Source organism: Pygocentrus nattereri, chromosome 10, assembly GCF_015220715.1.
Source record: "Pygocentrus nattereri isolate fPygNat1 chromosome 10, fPygNat1.pri, whole genome shotgun sequence".
NCBI lineage: Eukaryota > Metazoa > Chordata > Actinopteri > Characiformes > Serrasalmidae > Pygocentrus > Pygocentrus nattereri.
The window spans coordinates 14,875,478-14,890,092 of NC_051220.1; positions in this window are offsets into that span (position 1 = coordinate 14,875,478).

A 14,615-nucleotide genomic window follows, 5' to 3' on the forward strand; every position below is an offset into this window, starting at 1 on the left:
CAATGGGAAATAAGGGTTTCCAAAAGATTCATTAAAACAAGATGTAATGGTAACCAAAAGGTGATTCAAGGTCATATAAAAAGGGAGGGGTGATAAGCTCATTTAAACAGGGTATAAAGAAAGATTATTGTAACAATCTTTGCATTTGGTTGTCTGGAAGCCATCTTGCCACCTGAAGCTCAATAAATGAAGAAGGCCTTTTCCTTCCTTCGAAAAGAACTCATCGACTGAAGTTTGATTTTTCTTTTTCCTTTACTTTGGCAGAATTTCTTTTTAAACTTTTAAAATTGTGCTACCCTTTTTGCATAAGAGAACAGAACAAACTTAGAACTAAAACTTAACTTAGAACTAATTAGTTGTAATATAACACACGTCCGGACTTGGGGCGGAGGCTGGATCACTCTGACTCCCAACAATTTGGTGGCCAAGGGGTGAATCTGCAAGGCGTCAGTGGCACCAATCCTACAATGTATACGCTACCTCATAGCTGAGTAAAAAAAGGCTCTGCCCACAGCGCGCACTAAACAAGATAAGCAAGCACCTGTTGAAAAGTTCTGCTTTAAATGTGGGAGCAGGCTTTTGCTCACTGAGTTGTGCTTTTGCAATTTGATAAGATGGATTTAAAACAATTGTACAGTTGCAACTTGATAAGATTTGAAAGTGTTGATTTGTGTCTAACTCCTAGTCTAACTCGCCTGATCCAGGTCACCTGTATATCAGAGCCTGGTGTGTTGGATGTGAACTCTCCAGGGTGGGAGATCTCCAGGACCAGGACTGAGCACCCCAGCACTATAGAGTACAAAATAAGCAGATGGAGAACCATTAAAGCACCAGCAGCTGGTTGCACCACCTAAGACCATTTAACTAAAGTGGTCTTAACTGCTAAACTGTTGCATTTTTAAAGGAGCACTTTCAACTTAGATGTTACAGACTTATGGAACTATGCTGATGTTAACACCATGTACACTAGCAGCAAGAGAGCGACAGTTGTATTTCAGATTTTTTTCAGTTTATTAGTGTTCTATGACGAGAGGCAAAATGCAGCTTTTTGAAATCACTGCCATCACATTGTGAATGTGCTCTCACCTGTTGCTGTTTTTATTTATTAAGCACACAGAACTTTAATACTGAAAGTTGACTAGGTTTATGTGTGCTCTGTGATTTGAGGGTGATAACATGATGGCATTATAGCCTCTAAGCCTGCTACCATTATATTGGCGAATAGCAGCTAACACATCAAAGTATTTTCATCCATCCATCCATCCATCCATCCATCATCTTCCGCTTCTCCGGGGTTCGGGTCGCGGGGGCAGCATCCTGAGCAATGAGGGCCAGACCTCCCTTTCCCCAGCCACTTCCACTAGCTCCCTGGGAGGGATTCCAAGGCGCTCCCAGGCCAGCTGGGCGATATAGTCACACCAGCATGTCCTGGGTCTTCCCCGGGGTCTCCTCCCCGGTGGACTTGCCTGTGACACCTCCCAAGGGAGGCGTCCAGGAGGCATCCTAACAAGATGCCCGAACCACCTCAACTGGCTCCTCTCGACGTGAAGAAGCAGCGGCTCTACTCCGAGTCCCTCCCGGATGACCGAACTTCTCACCCTATCTCTAAGGGAGAGTCCAGACACCCTGCGGAGGAAACTCATTTCGGCCGCTTGTATTCGCGATCTTGTTCTTTCGGTCATTACCCAAAGCTCATGACCATAGGTGAGGGTGGGAACGTAGATCGACCAGTAAATCGAGAGCCTTGCCTTATGGCTCAGCTCTTTCTTTACCACAACAGACCGGTAAAAAGACTGCATCACTGCTGACCCAGCACCAATCCGCCTGTCATCCCGCTCCCTTGTACCATCACTCGTGAACAAGACCCCGAGATACTTAAACTCCTCCACTTGAGGCAAGAGCTCATCCCCGACCCAGAGAGGGCTCTCCACCCTTTCCCGTGTGAGAACCATGGCCTCGGATTTGGAGGTACTGATCCTCATCCCGGCCGCTTCACACTCGGCTGCAAACCAATCCAGTGAAAGCTGAAGTTCACGGCCTCATGTCCCCAATAGGACCACATCATCTGCAAACAGCAGAGATGTGACCCTGAGGTCACCAAACCGGACACCCTCCATCCCCTGACTGCGCCTAGAAATTCTATCCATAAAAATTATGAATAGAATCGGTGACAAAGGGCAGCCCTGACGGAGTCCAACTCTCACTGGGAAAAAGTCTGACTTACTGCCGGCCATGCGAACCAAACTCCTGCTTTGTTTGTACAGGGCCTGAATGGCTCATAGCAAAGAGCCATGTACCCCGTACTCCCAAAGCACCTCCCACAGAATACCCCGGGGAACACAGTCGAATGCCTTCTCCAGATCCACAAAGCACATGTGGACTGGTTGGGCAAACTCCCATGAACCCTCCAGAATCCTGGAGAGGGTAAAGAGTTGGTCCAGTGTTCCACGACCAGGGCGGAACCCGCACTGCTCCTCCTGAATCCCAGGTTCGACTATAAGCCAGACTCTCTTCTCCAGTACCCCTGCATAGACCTTACCAGGGAGGCTGAGGAGTGTGATTCCCCTGTAGTTGGAACACACCCTCCGGTCCCCCTTTTTAAAAAGAGGCACCACCACCCCAGTCTGCCAATCCAGTGGCACCACCCCCGATGTCCACGCAATGTTGAAAAGGCGTGTCAGCCAAGACAGTCCCACAACATCCAGAGCCTTGAGGAACTCAGGACGGATCTCATCCACCCCTGCAGCCCTGCCGCCAAGGAGCTTTTTAACTACCTTAGCGACTTCGGCCTCAGTAATGGACAAGCCTATTCCCATGTCCCCAGACTCTGCCTCCTCACTGGAGAACGTGTTGGTGGGATTGAGAAGGTCCTCAAAGTATTCCTTCCACCGCCCAATGACGTCTTCAGTCGAAGTCAGCAGCACACCATCTCCACTATATACAGTGCTAGAGGCACACTGCTTTCCCCTTCTGAGTCGCCTGACGGTTTGCCAGAATCTTTTCGGAGCCGACTTAAAGTCACTTTCCAAGGCCTCACCGAACTCTTCCCACACCCGGGTTCTTGCCTTGGCAACGACTGAAGCCGCAGATCGCTTGGCCTGTCGATACCTGCCAGCTGCCTCTGGTGTCCTACAGGCCAACCATGTCCGGTAGGATTCCTTCTTCAGCTTGACGGCATCTCTCACCTGGGGTGTCCACCACCGGGTTCGAGGATTACCGCCCCGACAGGCACCAACTACCTTGCGACCACAGCTACAGTCAGCCGCTTCAACAATGGAGGAGCGGAACATGGCCCATTCTGAGTCAATGTCCCCCACCTCCCCCGATATCTGGTCAAAGTTCTGATGGAGGTGTGAGTTGAAGATCAATCTGACAGGTTCTTCTGCCAGATGTTCCCAGCAAACCCTCACTATACGTTTGGATTTGCCTAGCCTGACTGGCATCTTCCCCCACCACCTGATCCAACTTACCACCAGGTGGTGATCAGTTGACAGCTCAGCTCCTCTCTTTACCCGAGTGTCCAGTACACATGGCCGCAAGTCCGCTGACACGACTACAAAGTCAATCATTGAACTGCGGCCTAGGGTGTCCTGGTGCCATGTGCACTTATGGACATCCTTGTGTTCAAACATGGTGTTCGTTATGGACAAACTGTGGTTTGCACAGAAGTCCAAAAACTGAACACCACTCGGGTTCAGATCAGAGAGCTCCAGGTCTTACTGTCGTTGCCCACGTGAGCGTTGAAGTCCCCCAGTAGGACAATAGAGTCTCCAGGAGGAGCACTTTCAAGCACCCCTTCCAAGGACTCTATGAAGGCTGGGTATTCTGAACTGCTGTTCGGTGCATAAGCACAGACAACAGTCAGGACCCGTTCCCCAACCCGAAGGCGTAGGGAAGCGACCCTCGCATCCACCGGGGAAAACCCCAACATACAGGCGCCGAGTCGAGGGGCTATGAGAAAGCCCACACCTGCCCGCCGCCTCTCACCATGGGCAACTCCAGAAAAGAAAAAATTCCAGCCCCTCTCAAGGAGATTGGACCCAGAGCCCAAGCTGTGTGTTGAGGTGAGCCCGATTATATCTAGCCAGTATCTCTCAACCTCGCGCACCAACTCAGGCTCCTTCCCCGCCAGTGAGGTAACGTTCCAAGTTCCAAATGTTCCAAAAGCCAGTTTCAGCAACCAAGGATCAGAACGCCAAGGCCCATGCCTTCGGACACTGCCCGATCCACAATGCACCGCACCCCTACTACTGCCCCTCCCATCAGTGGTGGGTCGATGGGAGGGGCGACTTATGTAGCTCCTTCGGGCTGGGCCCGGCCGGGCACCATGAGTGAATGCCCGGCCACCAGACGCTCGCTGGCGAGCCCCTCCCCCAGGCCTGGCTCCAGGGTGGGGCCCTGGTAACCCTGATCCGGGCAGGGTACACAAGTCCTGCTTTGTTGTCCTCATAGGGGTGGTTATGGATCACACTTTGTCTGGCCTGTCACCTAGGACCAGTTTGCCATGGGAGACCCTACCAGGAGCTTTTGCTCCAGACAACATAGCTCCTAGGGTCCTTCAAGCACACAAACCTCTCCACCATGATAAGGTGGTGATCCATGGAGAGGCAAAGTATTTTCATTTCATTTTATATTGACATTGTTCATAGAGCTTAGTGACTGTGTCATCACCTGGAACAGTTCAGTTTTTCATTAAACCATAGTACAGAGGTATCAGAATCTAATATGTGATTAGATGATCACTAACCCTCCCCTTAACTCCATAATGCAAATAGGGTGAAAAGCTAAAGAACTCTGCCAGATCAGAACTGTGAGAGCATTTCAGAGACAATAACATGGTTTGGAGTAACACTTGGGGAGTGTGCAAAAACGTGTTTTATTCATGTGTGAAATTCATGTGACTTTCTGTATCCTGTATTAGACACTTGGGTAACAAATGTTGTGCATCTGGTGGTGGTCCACTAAAACTAGGCTTGTCTGGTCTTGTCAAGGCAGCAGCTTCAAAATTTTGCATTCTTATGCAGACATGTATGGGGGTAGGATGCGTGGTGGGAAGTGTTTCTCTTTATCTACCAGTGAGAAACCAGTGTTTCTCAGTCCTCGCCCTAGAGGCCCACTCCTCCCATATCAATCCTTTACTAAGACAAACTTTTTGTAGTAAAGCAGGGCGAGCGCTACAATATGCAGGAGAGGACCAAGTTTGGAGAACACTGATCTGAACTGTTTGCACTGCCTTTAGAACTATGTTTTTAAAGCTGTTCTATGTAAGATTCTTTCTAGTTAACATTGAAGGAAGTATCATTACCCAAGAGAACAAAGTAAACTAAGTTTAAAGTGAGTTCTGAAATTTTATACACTATATTACCAAAAGTATTTGCTTGTCTGCCTTCACATGCATATGAAATTGAGTGAGATCCCATTCTTAATCATGAGGTTTAATCAATTCCGATTCAGAGGCTGTGATACAATCAATGCATCTTTTTTTTAATACACACTGTGTGATGACTTGGTACTTTTAAAGCAAAGCATTTGTAATGATCCATAATGCATTTACTTCCAGTAACTTATTAATAAATCAAATCCATTGAATTGAACTAGAAGGCTCTCATTCACTGCTTTTGTTTGGAGCACATTAGATATTAGATATTATAGATAGGGATAGGCTCTTGCCTCAAGTGGAATAGTTCAAATATCTCGGGGTCTTGTTCACTAGTGTTGGTACAAGGGAGCGGGAGATTGACAGGCGGATTGGTGCTGGGTCAGCAGTGATGCGGGCTCTTTACCAGTCTGTTGTGGTAAAGAAAGAGCTGCGCCATAAGGGAAGGCTCTCGATTTACCGGTCGATCTACATTCCCACCCTACCTATGGTCATGAGCTTTGGGTAATGACCGAAAGAATAAGATCGTGAATACAAGCGGCCGAAATGAGTTTCCTCCGCAGGGTGTCTGGACTCTCCCTTAGAGATAGGGTGAGAAGTTCGGTCATCCGGGAGGGACTCGGAGTAGAGCCGCTGCTTCTTCACGTCGAGAGGAGCCAGCTGAGGTGGTTCGGGCATCTGGTTAGGATGCCTCCTGGACGCCTCCCTCGGGAGGTGTCACAGGCAAGTCCACCTGGGAGGAGACCACGGGGAAGACCCAGGACACACTGGCGTGACTATATCGCCCAGCTGGCCTGGGAGTGCCTCGGAATCCCCCTTGGAGAGCTAGTGGAAGTGGCTGGGGAAAGGGAGGTCTGGGCCTCATTGCTTAGGATGCTGCCCCCACGACCACGGAGAAGCGGAAGATAATGGATGGATGGATGCCACTGCGATCAAATGCGTAGTTACGGTGAAATAAGATCCAGTGGGAGTGGATGTCTATGCAGCACGTTACAGCCATCCTGCCTGTTTTCTTTTGTGATTTTTATAACTTCAGATTTCGTTGTGTTGTAGAGTCAGGGGTCAGTAAAATATCTGTGAGACGGGATGTGAGCAACAAGGCGCGAAAGCCCCGTTTCTCAACAAACTGGCATGCAGACTGCAGGTCACTTAGCAGCACAGTCTCTCCTGGCTAGTAGCGAACAAAAATTTGGAGATTAATGGACTTATTCTCATTTATAAGCACATGAGTTGGTTTTCTGGAATGTTAAATCTGCAACGAGAGACTGTCAAACACTAAAAAGTTGCGAAGATGAAGTCGCTTCTCTTTCAAATTTTTCAATTCCAGCTTAAATCTTCCAGAAGCGCATTTGTGAGGTCAGACACTGATGTTGGACGAGGCCTGGCTCGCAGTCTCCGCTCTAATTCATCCCAAAGGTGTTCTGTCGGCTTGAGCTCAGGACTCTGTGCAGGCCAATCAAGTTCTTCCACACCAAACTCGCTCATCCATGTCTTTATGGACCTTGCTTTGCGCACTGGTGCACAGTCATGTTGGAAAAGGAAGGGGCCGTCCCCAAACTGTTCCCACAAAGTTGGGAGCATGAAATTGTCCAAAATCTCTTGGTGCTGAAGTGTTAAGAGTTCCTTTCACTGGAACTAAGGGGACAAGCCCAACTCCTGAAAAACAACACCACAACATAATCCCCTCCTCCACCAAACTTTACACTTGGCACAATGCAGTCAGACGAGTATTGTTCTCCTGGCAACTGCCAAACCCAGACTTGTCCATCGGATTTCCAGACAGAGAAGCATGATTTGTCACTCCAGAGAACACACCTCCACTGCTCTAGAGTCCAGTGGTGGTGATTTACACCGACACTTTGCATTGCGCTTGGTGATGTAAGGCTTGGATCCAGCTGCTCGGCCATGGAAACCCATTCCATGAAGCTCTCTACGCTGTTCTTGTCCGACCATTTTGTGGCTGAGTTGCTGTCATTCCCAATAGCTTCCACTTTGTTATAATTCCACTAACAGTTGACTGTGTAATATTTAGTAATGAGGAAATGTCACGACTGGACTTGTTGCACAGGCAGCGTCCTATCACTGTGCCATGCTGGAATTCACTGAGCTCCTGTGAGTGACCCATTCTTTCACTAATGTTTGTAGAAGCAGTTAAAGCTACCAGTAGGAGTTGTAGCTGAGATGTTGCTGTACAGTCCCACTTTGTTCCGTCACAGCAATGCCGGAAGTACGGGACAGGGGCAACTGTGCCGGTACACTCAGCGGGACAGCGCTACTGTGCCGGTACACTCAGTGGGACAGCGCTACTGTGCCGGTACACACAGCAGGACAGCACTCTCTGTGCCGGTACACACAGCGGAACTGCGCTCTCTGTGCCGGTACACACAGCGGAACGGCGGTCTCTGTGCCGGTACACACAGCGGAACGGCGGTCTCTGTGCCGGTACACACAGCGGAACTGCAGCTGCCCCAGTAGATTTATGTTGAAACACATCAATTCACAAGCCATGTCACGTTGTACCAATTATATTTTAGACTGTATATGTTGTATTTTTACATTTTACTATGTGAAATATGGGTTTAAATGCAGTTACAGAAAGTGAAGTGGGTATTTGTCTCTGTTTTCCCCCAAATATAAATGGAGATTTAAGCTAGTTTAAAAGGTTTTAACACATGAAAAGTATATTAAATGCATTTATATAACAGTTCTGCCCACACAATCTATTAAAAAGCCTTACATGTGTCTTTTTCCATCTCACAGCATGCTTTTCTTACAGTTGTGGTCAGTTTCCCTGTACAGGGATTAAATCTAGTTCTAGACACCTGTTTTCCATTTAAAGAGAATTACAGTCCAAACCTACTCTTAATCCCTCTCTGGGAAACCGTGTATGATTCTGCTGAACGCTGTTTGCTGGTAAAGATAATGTTTGCTTTACAGCTATAACTTGTCGTTAATAAACTATCCTTGACGTCACAGTCATGATGCTCTGCAAGCCCAACAAACACCACGTGATTTTTCTCATTGTAAAGCATGAACCAGGCGCTAGCGTACTGTAAGTCGGATGTAAATGTATATATATAATAAGTGTTTAATGAAACATAAAAAGGTTTACACCGACGTTTAAACTGAGTTGAGTCACATGATTGTACAGGCTATGTCAGTTTTGTGATCATGTCAGGTAAGGCGTAGTCCAGCATAACTAATCTGTTTAGCCTGTTAGATTATATTTTTATGTATATGTAATGTTTGTATAATTAGACTATACTGACATTGATTATTGGGGAAACCGGAAAAAGTACCGAATTTGCATCAGTGACAGAACTGAAAAAAAAAGCAAACACTTCACAATGCCCCTACTGCAAGAAGACGACAATCTGCTCGGAAAGACATCTTTGGTCTAAACATTTGAGATTTGCCATATATTATGCAGATAAAAATGAAGGTAAGCATTGAATCACGTTTTTTGTAATATTTACCTTTATATTGTTTGCTATGAGAGTTACATTAGAGAGGATCTCCAAACGTAAACCATTTTACGTTTCATGTTTACGTTTGTGTAAATTTGATTGGTTTATGTGTTAATACAAGTAAGGTAACTTTATTTTGAGCGGTGCTTTTCAGATTAAATATTAAACGGACTCTCCGTAACATCAACACGATATCAATGATGTAGCACAAGTGAATCATCTGAATACTTTGAGTAGATTATTGACATTTTAATTAACTACATAATGTTTTTTTTAATCTGTCAAATTCAGTTGTTTCTCCCTTTAAGTGACAAAGTTTATATTTGTAGATGTTAACCTGAAAACTCACTGAACATGTAACAGATCTAATACACACCATCTCAACATCCTAAACAAGCAGTTACAGACACACCGCTGACACCATTCTGTAACTGAATCTTAACTGGATTAGCTTTTGGTTTATTTTATGATTAGGGCCAGGGAAAGAGTTTTTAGGTTTTGGGGTGAACTTCAGGTTAGGATTAGGATACAGCTTCTGTGAATATGTTGCTGTTACACTTTTATTAATCATCTACAAAGGACCACTCAAACTAAAGTGTTATTAAAATAAAAAAATCAGAGGTTACATTATAATTGACTAAGCAGGTAAATTCCAAAAGAATATGTGAGGCCCTTTAAACTAACATTCAAACACAATTAGCTGTCACATACACTATAAAACCTCTTACACTCATTAACACACTTTCACACACATCACCAAAACTAGTACACACACTGCCAAAATCTCTGACAGTGATATTTAATTCTGTTATTGGGATTATGACAGCTATAGTGTGTTTAGTGTATAAAAGAGTGTAAAAGAGCTTAGAAAAGAGCTTAGAAAAGCTTAAGAGAAGTTGCAGCCACGTTTTTGACCACAAAAAGGTCAACTTCTTTAATTTTAACATCATGCCGCAGTCTGAAGAAGAAAGATCACCAATGCTTCAGTTACACTGATATTAGTCATTCCCTTGCTTCTTTAGACTGCTTCATGGTGGATGAATAGTCCCACTGTGGTCTTGAAGTTGTCTGCAAATTTTCTGTGTAAGTCAATCAGAAACCATGATTATAAAACTGTCTCACACACATTGTCAAAGTCTCACAAGCTCTATACTCTCTGGCATGCTAATCATGCACTGTCACACAAACTACCAAGCTCTCTCACACTCAATAAAGCGTGAGTGTTAAGAGCATTTTATGTGTGTAGGAGGTTTCTTAAGAGTTTGGCTTGTATGTGTAAGAGACTAGATAATATGTGTAAGAGAATAGGATAAGAGAAGTTTGAATATTGGCCTATTAGACCTCTCATATAATAGTCTAATAGACTATAACTACTAAAATATAATTTCTTTTCAGACAGATTCACAATACCATGCATGTGTGCAGAGGTTAAGGATTCAATAAGAAGTCACTGGCATTGCCCCCAGTGTGGGAAAATTATTCTTAAGCATTCAAACTTTGAAGTTCATTTAAATTCTCATGGTATGTATAAGAATCATTACTAATTCCTTTTAAAAACATGTTACTTATTGCTGGCAAAAATAATTCAATGTTTAATAATAATTAACTGTTACATTAGACACAACTAATTTAAACCTTTCATATACATTGCAGGCTGTTTCACCAAAAAGGTAGAAAAAACAGGTAAGTGTTCTGCTCTGCATATAACAATATACAAAGAAACAAAAAACAATAATCTGACCTAGGGCCTACCTAGCAACATAGATAGATACATATATAGATTTCCACAAAAAATATCTGTAACCAAGCAAAAGAAAAGCCTATATAATGCTCCAGAAAGCCTATATAATTCCTTGAGTGGTAATATGTTCTCTATTTCTTATGCAACATTTACAATTAAGTGTGACTTTCAAAGCTATGTGACATAAATACCTTTAATTAATCCATAATGTGTGATTCATTCTTTATTAGAGCCATTGGAGCAAACATCAAAACTACAAGAAGAGGCTATAAAAAAAGAACCTGATAGTGAAGTGAAATGTCACACATGCCACATCACATTTTCAAGTGAATACAATTTCAGAAGGCACCAAAATGTAATCCATGCAAGTGTGACAGAACCCATATTTTGCATTGATGAGAAGAGGGGGATTTTCTTCACTGCCAAGGATAAAACTGGAATTCCTGTTCCCATCCATGTCATGAAATCAAGTAATTGCATGTGAAGTTGATAATTGTAAGCAATACATGGATATAGCAGAAAGAAGTGGAAGACCAGGGAGAGAATGCCTTCACCTCAGCAGAGTACAGACAGCATCAGTTCATATTCCTCCAGCTGTGCTTAAGGAAGATTATCTTCAAAACATAATGGATAAAGGCTTGATGTCTTTATCCAGGGTCAATGAATGCATCAAACTGAAAAATCAATCGGGTCACTTTTGACACTGAAACTGGGCAATGATGTTGCCGGTGCAAAGGCAGAAGTAATGCCACCCGATGTGTTCATCGTTACCTATGCATGTGGTGGATTTTTCAAGAACGGCAAGACTTACTTAGGCACTTTGATGACACAGACAGTGACATGGAAGTGGATGAAAACTCTGAGACAACTTCAAAAGAAACTAAAGGGCATCTAGACTCAGCAGACATTATAAAGACGATAAGTTACTTGATGAAGCATAAACGGATTCCTGAAGAACTTTCTGACAATTTCTGTGTGGTTAGGGAGGTGCCCAAGAAGTTTGAAACACTAGAATCCATCTGTCCTTACTGCCCTGGACCTACACCACCCGAGCTCTCACCTCCAAAACTCTTTACCAAAGAAGCAGTTGTATATGGACTTTGTTCTGTTACCAAAGGTTTGTATTATTAGATTTAATTATCTTTAGTTGCTAGAATTTGCAGTGCTGCTAGTATTATATGACAACTAACAAAAAAATGTAACCTTTTAGGAGTTAATGTCTACATCAAGGATTGTCCAGTCTGCAAAACAACAGTTAGATTTCAAGAGTATAAATCTGGATTTCACAATTACAACAACCAAGTCTTCCTGACCACCCAGCTTTGCCTTACTTTAACAGCTGCACTTAAGGTAGGAGTTTAATGAAACTAGATAATAGACTGTATTTTGCATCTAGTTAGTTTGTCCTTTAAAGTGATTAGACTGATCTAATTGTGAAAGTTTTACTTTTAATTTACAGAACCACACAGCAATTGGTCGGACTCTTTCAATCATGGAAGATTTAAGTGGCTGCAAAGTCCCCCATGATACAATAAGAAATGCCTTTTTCCATTTCTCTGCATTGAGGGATTACAGTTATGGGTTCTTTTGTTATCGCTGTGGACACCACCCTTCGATACTTGTTGTTGATGCAAACTGGAAGGTTGCATTTGACATTCCAGGTATATATACACTCTAAGCAAAAGGAGTTCAGTTTAGCACTGAAAATGCTTCTTTGACTGATGACAGCTGATAAAAACACTTTTGGATGATTCTTTATAGAGCAATGATTAAACGGTATTTCATATTCAAATATTTCATAAGCTACATTCAGAAGTTGGGTGTTGTATGAGGCTGTAACACTTCTTTCCAGTCTAATAGACAATGTAATTTTAAACCCTTATAATAAAAGAAGCTGAATTCAGTTTTTTTCTACTGAAAAAATCTTACAAATCTGGGCTATAAACGGTCTCTTCAGTGATAAACTGCAAAAATTATTTTTATAAAGTAATACAAAGAGAGTCTAAGATTTTTGGCTTTCAGCAGCAAATTGTAAGCATATAGCAAAATGTGTGATCATAAAACACATTTTCTGTTTATTTGAGGAAAGGTTTTACAAAATAAATAAATAAACGAATTGCATTTATTTCATGCAGTAACTGAATAATTTGTCTTATGATTCGGTAACGCAAAATTCAGATGGAATAACCAAAATACATCCTAGAGAATAAGAAATTAAGAAAAGTGTGTGTGTTTTTCTTCTATGTCTGTGGCTCATAAACCTTGGACCTGGAGGCCCCTCTGCCCTGAACATTTTAGTGTTTTCCCTGCTCTAACACATCCACTTCAACTAAGTCTTGGTAATTTATTGCGCAGTCAGATGAGGTGTGTTAGGAGCAGGGAGAACTAAAATGTACTGAGCATGGAGCCTTAAAGTGTTTGGAATCATTGATATATGTGCTTACTCCATGTTTTAGCATTGAAGAAACCTGATCCTGACACAGTGAGAGCTGAAGACCTTTGTGTAAATATGAAAGCAAAGTGGCAGAACTTGGAAAATGAGATGATTGCTTCTGGATTTTGCACTGGTAATTAAAATATAATGCAGTATAATGTTTGCAATGTGGCAGTGTTTTTTAAATTCTGCTGGTGGTGACCCCACTGTACTGCATTCTTTCAAGTATTTCTTGACTCAGCACACCAATTCAGCTCCTTATCAGCTTTAAAATCAGTTGATGAGAAAAATCAGGAGTGTCTGGTCAGGGAATATGTGAAATCTTGAAATGCTAATGTTAGAGCATTATATTTTACTGTCTATTATTTATTGTTGTTTTCTTTATTTGCTTTAGGTGGAAGAACACACAATCCCTTTTCAAGCATATTGACATATTCTGAGTTGGCACCTTGGATTGGAGAGAGTACTAGAGCTGGAGATATAGTTCCCAAAACAGAAATACTGAAGGGACTATGGCAGAAAAGTAATATGGGTAAAAAAGGCAAGGTGGCCAACACAGAGATTACATTCTAGATTTGATTAAAAAAAAAAAAGGTTGAGTATACATATTTAAACAATATTCATTTAAATATCTAGATTATGATAATGAAAAGTATATGATTAAGAAATGTGTGCTTCATCTTTCCATAGGTACAGAAAGCAGAACTTGTCTCAGCTTGCGAAGCACTGGGTGTTTCAACAGAGGGAACAAGAGAGGACATCCTGAACCGGCTACAAGAACTCCTACTCTACAAAGACATTTATCCAAAAATGTCTTTCTATTCTATTCTATTCTATCCAAAAATGTTTGTGAAATTGCAGAAAGCTGGGGGTAAGTGTAATATAAAATCAATAAATATGGCATTATACACAAAATGTTTTAGTAAGTATTGTATGGATCTGTGTCTTTTTTACATGTCTCTTGTCAACATTCAATTGTTTATTACTGCTCCCCTTTGTGGTGGCAAGAGTCTGCAAGGGACCATGCTGATGCCCTCCTGAGCTTTCAGCACCCCCCAAATGTTTACATTTGTGACGTAGCAGGCCGTGTAGCAAGACACCTCAATAACAGGACAGAACAAGGTTTTTTTCAGCCATACGATGGAAAACTTTGTGAAGCTACAGAAGAAAATATTGAAAAGGCATTAAAGAAAACATTACAGATTTGCATTCAAGACCCCATCCAGTGACAGGAACTAATGAATGCTACAGCCTCTATGATCGATTTCACCAGAAAAATCAAAAACGCCCAGAAGAGAGACTGAGAAGTCTAGATCTTGTTCCAGAGCTTCGCTCCACTGTAAACACAGCGGTGGCAGAGCAACTTAATCGAGAACTGGCCTCAAGTCGGTACTTTCTTTGCATTATGAAGGACAGGCATTTCATGTTTTCCTTGAGACTCATGTTCCACCTACATAATCAGAAGGTAAATCAGAAATTCAAAGAAGACATGATGAGAATTGCATTGGACCCATTAGAAGTAGACAGCAGTGGAAGACTTGGTATTTCTGGAACAGGTTTGTGTAACTGTTATTTGCATTTCATATTTTGAATCAA